This window comes from Pinus tabuliformis, chromosome 4_2 (assembly GCF_031772625.1).
Source record: "Pinus tabuliformis cultivar Carrire ecotype Pingquan chromosome 4_2, CPIR1, whole genome shotgun sequence".
Lineage (NCBI taxonomy): Eukaryota > Viridiplantae > Streptophyta > Pinopsida > Pinales > Pinaceae > Pinus > Pinus tabuliformis.
In genome coordinates, this window is record NC_142304.1 from 549,712,721 (window position 1) to 549,725,672 (window position 12,952).

Sequence of the window (12,952 nt, forward strand, 5' to 3'; positions counted from 1 at the left end):
ACTTGCCATTGAGGCATGCAAGCTTCAAAGTACTGAATGGGGTGTTCCTAGATCAACTTCTTGTATAATGAGTTGTTGTCGACAAGAAATGATCCGTCACAGGAGGGCCTTAATGAATCCCACATTAATGACATGGAACGGAGCAAATGATTTTGATGGAGGTGAAAACGATCTGGTGATATAAGGTTCAGGGTGACGGTCATGAAAGAATGGAGTATAATGTATGGTAGTGGGTGAGACACAGGTGACTTCTCTGGATGACTTCTCTTGAACATATCGACGACACTGATGTGATGGATTGGTAGCATTAACCCCAAATGTGGATGCTATGGCGTGACCATGGTGACGTGACCGGTGAATGAAACAACCCAACCCAACTCGGACACAGAGTGGAAGTGTCATGTTCAAGAGCGACTTGCTACCAACAAAGTTTCTTTGAGTTTTCTTCCCAATTTTTCCCCAGTCATTGCTAACCAGTACCTCTTTATTTTTGTCAAGCTTGAGGAGGATAACATATGCTTGTTCTATAATTTGCCCTTCGGGCAAACCCATCGCTATGTTTTAACGATCCTAGCGATAGTGAAACTCGTTCTTGTCTAAAGACAAGTTTGTCGCTATTAATCTTTTTAACGAGTTTAACGACAAAGATAACTCGGTCCTTTTCAATTTTAGAGAGTCTGAAAAGGAACGTAAAGGTAACTCCAAAATTCCTTTTTCGTCATCTAATCCCTTAAGTCCGAAAAAGTATAAAACAATACAGAAGGGATGAATTTTCGATAGTTTTAACGAGCCGAACAAAACAAGCGCTCGATCTTTTTGTCTAATAATTCCTCAGGTCAAAAAAGATTAAAATCTAGAGGAGGGATAGCACTTCCTGTCCCTTTAACGAGCTGGAGAGGCCAATGGCTCGGCAATATTTTCATATTTTACGATTCAGTTGAAAAGAGCTTAAAGGAGACTCGTCTTTTGAGGAACGAGTGATAAAACGGGTAGCAGTTGATTCCAGGTAAGGTTTGGAATTTTCCAATCACGGCAGTGTCACAAGGATGGCTAGTGAAATCACTCTTCGCAGCTGTTCCTCAAAATGGGTAAACAATCAAATGGAGGTGAATGATCGGCCAATGAAAAGTGGAGATGACTGTGCAAACACGACCAAGGCTTTAACGGCTGAGGTATTACATTCACGATGGTTATTTACCGAGGAATAGTTCATTTTTTAATGAGCTTAAACGCGGGTGGAAACATTTGCTCATGCCTTATGTTTATTTTTTAACGAGCTTGAACTATGTGTTAAAACTGCTCGATTAATCCAGTCTTGTGATAAGAATGTCTCATATAAAAACGAAAACTTTTAGAGTTTTGCCCCACATCCTTTCTTTATGCAAGTTAGGAAACGACCAATCCAAAAAACAGATAAATGATCGCTCTTTGCTTATACTCCAAAAGGTTTGCATGCCCCCAGGTATAAAACAGAGTTTCATGGTCACCCCTTCTTTATTCCATTAAAACATTTGTTTTACCGAGAGAGGCCTACCTCTTACAGGTTACCCAAAGATTGTTCTATTCACAACGCAAACAAAACACTTCTCTGGCGATGTCTACCGAGATAAACAAAGGTGAGCGGCGGTGCTCGCCAACTCACATAACTTTGACAAGAGAATCTTGTTCTAGAATAACCCCCTCTTCCAATCACGGACGGGGGTACAGACTAGTCATATTCTCTCACGGAAACCTACCCTATACCCGAAGTTTTCCTGCCGAAGCAGACCAGGGTGCATGCCCCCTGGGTTTCAGTCATATCCCCCCGAATCACTCGCGCTCATCAGGTGGACGGACTGGAGATTGAGACATTTCTTGTGTGAAAAGACCATTTAGGGATGGTATATGACTATTTGCTATGCGTGATCCAGGAAATGAAAGCTGGTCCATGAGCTTGACCACTCTTCCTTCGTGCGGAAAACACATCACTCTAAAGAGTGATGAGACAATGGCTCTCATGCAATAAATATAGTCTCGTCCAAGGAGTAGATTGTAATCTAGGGGTCCTTGAACTACCATCACATTCATGTGAATAGTTTTCCCTCTCAATGTTATGGGCACATTGGGAAGGATCCCTAACGGTCGACTGGTTCCTTTATCAAAGCCTGTTAGATTTCTCATCTCAGGCAAAAGCGATGGCGAACCAAGCACTTTCCAAGCAGTTGAGGAAAGGATACTCACAGAAGCCCCCTCATCTATGATGGTACCAGCCATAACCATTCTATATATTTGAACAATAATTCAGAATGGTACACTAGCTAGTAAACGGGGTCTGCCTAGTTGATTCCAGTCGAAGGAGACAACTAGGTTGCTTGGAGGTGGGACCGAATAGATGGCCAGGTACGACTCTGATGAACTTCCTTCCTACGGTAAAGGAACAGGTAAATTGTCCCCATGTCCGTTGGAGTCTGTGCTTATGAAAAGAATTTGGACGGTGTCATCCTTGTTCTCTTCAGTGATTGTATCATCTGAAGATGGAACCTCTGAAGGCAAGACCGGGTCAACTACCGCCTCGACCTTTTGACTTTCGTCTAGTATGGATTCAGATGGTTCATCTTCAATGACAGATGCATCGGCCGACCACCTGAGCGGGTCAGCCAGATTTTCAACTAGTGACGGACTCGGAAAGATTTTTTTATATCCAGGAGGAAGTCGTAACGGTGAAACTGGACGATCATCCAAAACTCTTTTAGCTTCGTCTAAGAAGGGACAACGGTGGACGGCATGATCACCTTCGCACAGTTTACAAGGAAATCTATATTTTCCTTTTTGTCCTAGGGCTTCACTTTCACTAGTTGACGGTGTGTTTTCAACATGAACATCAGAGGTTGATGACACCAGGTTGTGCAAACGAGGAGACCAGTCCCTTAAGATTCGAGGGATGCAAGGACAATCTCTGTGAAAGTGGTCTCCTTTGCAAATGACACATGGTGATTTAGGCCTGGTTAGTGTAGTGTGTGGATTTTCATTAGACGACACTCGTATGCCCCCATTCGCTTTTGGCTCCTTCTTCTTCTTCTCTTTCTTCTTCTTTTCCTTCTTCTCCTTAGGAACTTGACTTTTAGCTTTACCAACCCCATCAAGCGAAGAGGAAGGAGGAGAGGAAGAATTAGAGGAAGTAGAAGGTTGGTGGGTAACTCTGGACTCGTCTAATTGCTGATTCGATTGTTCAGGAATAGTGGTGTTCTAAACGACAGAGGTTGAGAAGAGCCATACAGGCAAACCAATTGTCAGTCCTAGAAGTGACAATGTGGCCATATGGGGTGCACCAACATCTCCCCAAGAGGAGAAGGGACTAGGATTTCCTCCAAGGGGAATTCCTTGGTTGGTGGACTCCATTTTCTCAACTCAAGATCAACATAGGAAAGGGGTAATGAATATTCCGTTTAAAATAAATTTTTAGATGCTTTGACACAACTTGTTTTTTCAGTTTTTAAGAGTCGAGAAAAAACAAAAGATGACTCTAGTCGCCTTCGATTTTTAATGAGCCTGAAGTGACAAGTGCTCAGATGGACCTTTTCCGTTAAGGAGTCTGAAAGGAATGAAAGGGACTGCTTTGGAGATCTAGGTAGAGGGAGTACCAAACCAATCGCAAAACTGCAGAATACTTTTTATGGTACGGCAGTCAATCTTCCCGAATGCTGTGTTCAATGCATTGCGATCGATAGGGCGGCAGACACGGCTTCCTAAGGATAAAGGATTTAAGCCTATAGGGGTCTCCCAAAATATACTCGACGGTACGTGGGAGCACAAGTCCATATTGGCACTTATCGTCTCAAAGTGGAGGAATCACCCAACCATCAGTGAGGACAACAGTTACCAGGCTTTACGACGCCGGAATACATCTCTAGCCTAGACCTCTAAATGTTGTGCGTTAAGTTCCAAAGCGTTGTTAGATTCATTGAATTTATTTTAAGTTGATCTTGTTTATGAAGTTTTCCTTTCGGGTTCACCACGAGATGTAGATGTAATTCCTAAAATTAAATCTAAAGATGATAAACAAACTTTTATCTCTTTTGTGCAATGAAAATCCTAGCTACTAGGGGAAAAGAAAGACAGAATCTTTTCACAAAGAGCAAAGAGCACATTGTAAATGCACTTTCCTAAATCAAGCCAAACAGACTGACTATATGCAAATGCACATGCATGTATTTGTTTTCGACTTTCTTAGTATTGAAGCTAAAAAGAAAGTTGATGTACAAATCTGAATTTCTTTTCAAGCGACAAATATAAACAAGCTCTTTTTCGAAATAAAAAACAGAGATGATTACGACACCTTACGATTTTGAAATGAACACTTATTCTTGACACTAGAAAATCACAAATTCAGACCAAAGGCAATAGTAACAGTATAATCGACCATCAATAGCAATCAAACTTTCTCCTATGATCGAAATCGACACTTGCGACAGATTCAAATCAAAGGACGACAGTAGGACTATTCTACTTTTGCAATGGAAAACTGTAAACGACTCAACAAACACAGAAAAACATCTACAATTCTTTTGTACAAAGGAGGCAGAATAACAGCAAGGAAAAGAGGTTTCAAACAGACATATGCTGATCACAGGCAGCAAAATTCAGGGATAGAACTGGAAAGAATGAAGCACAAGAACCACAGCTGCACAGAGCTAGTCTGATCAGCGCACTTGTAACACAGAGAATCTGAAATGCAGTGTAGGTTGCCCCTTCAGGAAGTGCACTGAAATTTAGGATCTCTGAACAGTACCTGCACTAGGCCAGAAACGAGACTCTGTCCGGGTTCTGGGTCACAGTTTGCAGTTCAGTCCTTGGTTTTTGGCCGAGTAAAAAGCAATCAGTAATGCAACAATCAGGGGTAGATCTAAGGAGGATCTAAGAGCTATCACAAGGGCAATCAGATAGTTTGTGAATTAGCTATTTAAATCATAAACAGATCTAGTGAATGGATTAAAGCAGCAGTTATCTACTTTGCATTTGTTATGGCAAATGCAGTTCGAAAGCTACTTATAAGTTTATGAAACAAACAACAAAGAATGATACACAAACAAACTAATTAGACATTCCCCAGCGGAGTCGCCATTTTGTTACAGGGAAAAGTGTCTATTTAGAACTACTCTATCCCACTAAGGTGTGACAGCTACCTTAGAAACAAACAGAGAAAAAACTACTTTTGTATTTCCTTTATGAATTATAGATAGAGAGGAATAGAAAGAACCAACCTGTGTCTTGCGCTAATCCTTTGATCCAATCCTTCTCTTCTTTGATGGTCTCCAGCTACCTGCTCCCTTGCATGCCCAGCTTCACAAGGTACCTGTAAGATCACAGAAGCAGAGCACTATACAAAGACATGGATCTATATTCATAAACAACTTAGGATCAAATTTAAGTTAACCATACAAATGTAACTAGCATCAATGATACAAAAGCATGGAGGAGAACTCAAATAGTTTTTATTGATAAACACGAAAAGATCCAGGAGAAGTTACAACTAGTGGTTCTGACCCAGCATCAACCTCCCAGCAAAGAAGCCCCTCTTCACCTCAAACAAAGCATAAATCACCCAACAATCTGATGTTTTGTCTCTAGAAACCAACAACAATTCCTTACAATATGCAAAATTCCAGCCTCTGGATCTCTGGGATGAGGGATCCATATATAGATATCTATAAGGAGGATGAGTCAGCTTGTGGTTTGATTAGTGTCTTCTCTCTGTCAGTTCTTGCTTCCACTTGGAGACTGAGGGCCTCTTACTCATCCTTGGTCGAATTCAGTGAGGCAAGTGTCACAGGAGAAGATTCTGGAAGCTTCCTTTGCCTCTCCACCTCGCGGAATGACACTGCCATTTGTCATTTCTCGCTCATCTCACCCTACAGAAGAGAGTTTTGAGATGCAACGCACCCTCACAGTGCATTTAGGTGCAATGCAACGCACTTAGCCAGTGGAGCAGTTGAAATGATCCTGTTTTGACCAATTCTGAGCAGTTTCTGGTGGAGAACTTCTGGGAGAAGCTGTAATCTGTTGACCTTGTTCCTTTAGGGGTTAGAACAACACTTTTAGGGACTTAGGAGCCCTTGGTTTATGGACATTTCATGCTTGGAGTCATAGGGCACAAAAATGTCTATAACACAAAGTCCTCTTGGAATGATATCGGAACCGGCATTGAATTATAGCCATAGCAATATGCGATTAAATCGCAACTGTCAGATCTAGCATTAGATTGATGGCCCAGATGCGATCAGCAATTGTATATCGGAGAGGCCAAAGGATTTGGGCAGCATAGCAGCAAAGGGCCGATACGCTGACGGTGATATCACTGATAAACTAATTAGCGATCGAGTAGTTCAAACTTTAGTGGATCGGAGTTCGGCATAATATTCGAACCCAACAATATATAGATTCGGGCTTATAATATTTGAAGTTCGGTACTAAGGGCTTCGGTGCTGGTTCTATCTTTTCAGGTGCATTTCCGTGTAAACCCGATATATGTATGGATGGGGGTCTTAAGGCTTAAAAGCCTAAAGAATGCTTCTGATAGGCTTTATGGGCCATAACGCATAGTCCTGAAGATTGATTAGATAAAGGAAAGGGATTTTTGATTAACCCCCAAAATCTCCTTTTTATCAAATGGTATCAGAGCAGACGAATTTTCTGCATGCAAGGGAAAGTTAAAGGAGGGCAGCGAAAGAAGCCAAACTTGACGATATTTATAGAGATGGGTCTATAATGTTTGAAGTCCAGTAGGTGTTCCAGAGCAGGGTTTTGTATGTTTCCCCATGTATTTGGTAATCTGTGTTGCTTGAAGGGTTAAGGCTTAATGCCGATATGTGTAATGCTCTTGATGGAAATAAAAGCGTCGATAAATTTATATGGTGCAGTCTAATGTAAGTCCATGGTTTTAAGGCTTAAAAGCCTAAAGAACGCTTCCTATAGGCTTTGTGGGCCATAAACCACAGGCCTCAAGATTAATTATTTAAAGGAAAGGGATTTTGGATTAACCCCCAAAATGTCCTTTCCATCATGAGCTTATGGAGGTCATCTATCTAGGCTTGATACATCCAAAAAAATTGCGTGCAGGCCATTTTTGGCCCTCGATTTTTAAAGATTGAATGGAAGCAGTCAAAAAGTGTCATCCTTGTCAAGTATATACTCCAAAAAATGCATGCCCATCCAACTCTTCTTTCCCCTGTCATCACTGTTAGTCCTTTCAAAAAGTGGGGTTTTGATTTTATGACTTGTAACCCAACTTTGGCTAAGGGTTACAATGCATTATCATAATGGTGGACTACTTTATGAAGTGGGTTGAAGCTATGCCTACTTTCAAAAATTATGGTGAGACAACAACTCTTTTCCTATTTAACTAAATCATTGCACGTTTTCGTATTCCAAGGGATATTGTCATTGACCATGGTAGTAATTTTTAGAATAAGATGATGTATGAGTTGGATTTAAAGGTGGGATTTCGACAGGAGCATTTGTCTCCATATTATCCTCAAGATATTGGTTAGGTTGAAGTCATGAAAAAATCCCTACAAACTATCCTCCAAAGAAAAATCAATAAAGCTAGATACAACTCCCACATCATGTTATATCTTTCACTTTGGGCATAACAGGTGTCTATTAAAACCACCACAAGTCTTACTCCTTTTCAACTAGTTTACGGTTTGGACTCAATATTCCCTGTGGAAAGTGAGATCCCATCTCTTAAATTAGCAGTTGAACTTCTTCTAGACACTTGTAGCCTTGAAGAACACATTATTCATTTCGAACATCTTGATGAGGAACGTTGAGATGTAGCCCCAATAAATGAGGCTCGTAAAAAGAGAGTAAAAACCCAATATAAAAATATTGTGCATCCTAGGGTTCTCTTTGAAGGTGACCTTGTCCAGGTCTATGACCAATCAAAGACTTTTGAACGAAGCCACTCTACAGCCAAGAACATGGAAGGTTAAGAGGCCTGGTGTAGATTTTCCAAGCATGCCACTCTGAAAATGGTAAAGAGAATGATCTTGATTGGAAAGCTTCTCACATCCTTGATCAGAATTTGAGATCCAACATTGTTTGTCTCTGGGTTACAGTAGATGTCTATGTAATCAGAGATATTTAGGACTCCTCGGGACCACTCTTTTAGATCAACTGCATCCCCTTTTTGGGAAAGCCCTGTAATGAAGTAAATATCTTCTACGTTAATTGGTAAAGGCATTTGATCTATCATGAAGACCTCCTTCTATGGATCCTAGTAATGGACAAGCATTTCTAGCAACCGAATTTGGGTTTTCATATTCAACATCATGAAATTTTTTAGAAATCCACAATTTCTTAATGCATCTAATGCCTCTTAATCTCATAAAACCTCATTGTCAACTTCACTATGCTCCCTCTCCTTCCAAAAATTTGACATATTGTGATTTTATGAAATTTCATCCACTAGAAGTTGAAATTTTCAAAATTGACTACTCGTACACGAATTTTATAAATGGAAGTTGCATGTACATGAGACTTTACCTCTGGAAACTCATGTGTAAGGATTTCTACACATGAATTTCAAAGGATAGACCCACGTACACGCATAGGTAAATTTTAAATTAAAATTCCTATGGTGAATAATCATTTGAACCCATTCAAAATGCATGAAAAGGGTGACAATATGAGTTTAGAATTATATGGAAGCCTTCGGTTGATGAATTGGTAGAGGAAATCATGCAATGAGGTCAGCCAATTTTTCTCCCTAAACTCTCAAAATCTACACACTTGCAAGTTAAAATGAGTTGTGGTGACTTGAAATGTCTTTTTATAATGAAATTTTAAAAACCCTTTTTTATAAAGTTCATATTTTTAAATTTTTATTATTTCATGAACTTTTAATTTTTGGCTTGAACTATTGGGGGAGCCCTTTTTTCAGGGTAAATGAAGAATTTGAGATATTTTTCGACATTTTGACTCCATAATTGTAGACCTATCATGGCAGATAGCATTTTCGTCTCTGTCATATAGGTTAGGACTTATCGCATTTCCCATTGCATTATGCACCTTAACGTCATACTGCAATATTTTGCCATAGGGTCAACCCCATTATGTGGCAATTTTTAAACCAACTTCACTCGCCATCTTATAAAATCATAACATAATGGTAGAGTTATTCCTTACATGGGTGTTATAGCTCCAAATATCACCCTTGGTATTTGTGATGCTTGGTTTATGGCCTAGGGCAACCCCTCCTTCCAGACTTGGTCCAAATATTTAAAAAAATAATGTTTTTCTCCCTGTATGCTACTTTGCCCTGTGATACTCACTAGCATATGCTTCCCATGCTGCAAGAATTGTTTAGGTTCATGAGTCCTCTTTAGTCCCGCCATGACTTTGCGATGAAGCCTCATTTCTATTCTTCTTTGCTATTATTCTGGCTTTATATCTTAGAGGTTCCCATGCATTAATTTGTATTTTTGCATTGTATATTGACTACTTTTACCCTTTCAGCCTTAAGCCGACTTCATTTGGACTCATGTATAAGCCACTTTTGACCATGACCTTTCTGCAATTTGAAACAAGGCATTCATTAGCCTCTATGACATGGCACCTTTTATCTGTGGAAAGACATTCCTTTGAGTGTTGATGACCAATTTTTCCACCTCACATTAAGCATAGGAATGTTCCAGACCTAGAAACTAGAGCATCTATTTTAGACACTCGTTCTTTTGATTGTATTATAGGCATTATTTTACTCCTTTTCAAGATTTAAATATGAAAAAGATAAAAAAATTATATATTCCAAAAAGAGAGGGAACATGACATTTACTTCCATATTTGATGGAAACAAGAGTCAAATATATCTCCCTTTAACAAAGCACTCAAAATAAGTCTTTCTTTCATTAGGATGGGACTTAGTTTGACTTTAGGAGAGACATAACCTCGTTATTGACTCAGTGATCCTCCTGTTGGTTATTTGTTCCAATCATATGGAGAGTTTGTTAATTCCTCATGCATTTCAAACTTATACAAAGTTATTTTATGTTTCCATATAGTCACATATTAGTCATGATTTTGTTCAAGGGAAATCAACTTGTGTTAGCCATTCTGTGAAGTCTCTTGACTCATTCTCAATCGGCCATACTCAGTCTGTCAATCTATGTTCAATATCACATTAGTTATTTGGTCCTTTTCTCATACCGGTTAAGAAGGTCTCCATTGATGTATTACTAGAGGGTCTACTCTTATCGACTCTGACATATTTCTCTGAGAGTAGGACTAGAGCCACACCCTAGCCCTATTTACATCATTGATAGGTGACCTTCTGCTTAGCATCGGTTAATATCATATGTATTTTACTAAGTGGTTTCCCTTGTGTTCAACGTTAGCTTACATTATCACACATTGGGATTCATCTAGTACCTTGGTTTCCATTTGATCCTATTGGTGGATTCCTCGCCTCTATGTCAGTTTTCATTATTGGTTGGTTCATAGGGTTTCTATCGTGTGCTAGATACGTCTTGTGTACGTCAAAATGATTACTTCATCTCTTTTCATCTAAGTTATTCCAAACTATTGACCTACTAGTTACACTTGCATTGATTGATGTGGGATGCCTTAATGCCTTCCATCCAACAGATCTTTTCCCATCGACTCCAACTCATTGCTTTGATAACAAGATCTAGTTTCCTTTCTTCAGTACCTTAGGGTTTCTACTCATCAGTGGCAGGCTCCTTCACTATCGACAGTGAGAATACATCAATGTCTCCTGATTTATAGATTCTCTCAAGTGTTCAACTTCAACACATTTATTCACACTTATCGGTGAGTTGTCTCGCATTTGTTAATGGTACACATCAATGACCGATAATCATAAGATTTCTCACATGGTTGAATTCAACTCATTTATTCCCATAGTTCAGAAGTATACCATCTTCGGTCAGTGAAGACCTTGAGATTGTGTCGGCATCTTGGCTCACTTGTCAGTTCCTTCAGTTTTCTACCAGTGCTACCAGCCACCCTTATATGTTACAGTTCATCTCAACATCATTCTATATGTTGACACCCGATTTATATGACATGGTAATATTATGAGGATAAGTTGTGCAGCATCAGTGATCATACATTCTTCAAGCATCATTGATCAATTATTCTACTATATGTGATATTGAGACATAGTTTCACAATGTTCCCGTGCGGCTATAATCAAGCGATATACTATGTATTCTCCAGTCTTATTTGTACACATTTATACATGATGGATCCACTTTGTACTTTATTAGCATACATGTTTTACAATTTCTGAGGATGGGTATGCCCACCTCAGACACAAGTCTTCTTTTTGATTCCTTCTACATTTATTCAGCGGGATGGAATCTGGTGATTTCCTCTCAAGATCTCAAAATATCTCTCTTTTTACTTCATACATGTTGGCCATCATGTACCCATTCTAACCTCATAATTAGGGGGCATCTATTATAGCATCATTCAACACACTTGTAGTTATGATGCTCTGATATGGCCTTGGGCAGCCCTTTCCCATTTAGACTTGATCATTTATTAAAAAAACTAAATTTTCAATTCTATATGTGACTCTGCCCTTACAAAAGTGCATGTACACATGGGTACCATAATACAAAACCCATGAACATAATTTAAAATATGAAAAAAATAAAAATATTTCCTATTTCTTGGGCAGGGTTTATGGGTTTCACTGAAAGCCCACCTACAGGAGCACATGGCCTAACTAAACAAAATGATTTCTTATGGTATTTATACACCTCATGGGAAGGCCTAAATCACAGAAGTAGATATGATAATCAACATTATAGTCCTTTTACCCCCATATCAAGTCTAATTTTCCTTGTGCCTCCTACACTCCCAGCGATAAGAAACCCTTGTTTCCATGCAAATATGTTCATCTTCCATTATATGGCATCCCTTGTACATGCTTGAGAGGTGATCTTTGAGGCTTGGGCTGGACGAATCCAAAGAAAGGTTTTGTTGGTGCCATGGTTGGATCAGGTTGTATTCTTCGACTCCTATTTGCTGATATCAATAAAGAAGCTCTATATTGTTCCTAAAATGTTATGATCTCATGTTTTTTATGATTTATGTCTAATATATCATGATTTATATGTTTATCCTTGATTATATAACATGTGTATTATGCATGCACTTTGAATTACTTGCTATGTGTATGTTTCTCTGAATTGTGTTGTAGGTCTGATCACTTTGGAGGAAGTAGAGGGTTTGAACCCTACGAGATCGACATCAAAGGTAGGACCTATGAGTACTTATCTTGAAGCCAACTTTAGTAGTTTTAATAGTTTTCTTTCTTGAACATATGCTTCTTGTTAATAGTTTGCCTACAATCTATTGAGGTTTTCAATCCTTACCTTAGGGACGTTTTTCCCACCAACAAGGAGTAGCAGATTATGTTCATGGTTTTGGAGGACCAAAGCTCCACAATGGGGAGGAATGATCTGGGTGGCTCTAGAGACACTCAAAGATCCAAGAGGGCTCAAACAAATCTCAAAAATAAAAGTTTTTGTATTGCAGTGAAACTAGGGTAAAATTGAAGAGCTCTTTGCAAGCTTTCGAATGGTGCAAACAACACCTCAATCCAAGTTTGTATGTGAAAGTTATGGTTATTCAAATTTTTGGTCAATCTAAGCCCATTAACTAAATTTGGTAGGAGCGCTAACTAAATTTGGGGGTTGGGATAAATTTGGTGGAAGCTACTGAATTTGGTAGCCACTAATGAGGCAACAATTTGGCACTTATTGGTGATATATTCCAATGACCAGAACAGGCAAATTTTTCACCTCTTTACTAATAACCCTAAAAATATGGTAAACAAATTTTTGAATGGTTGTTTTAATATAATAAAAAAATTATTATTTTGGGGTGGCGGGCCACCAACCCTACCAACCCCCCAACATTTTCATTGAAACATTATATACAT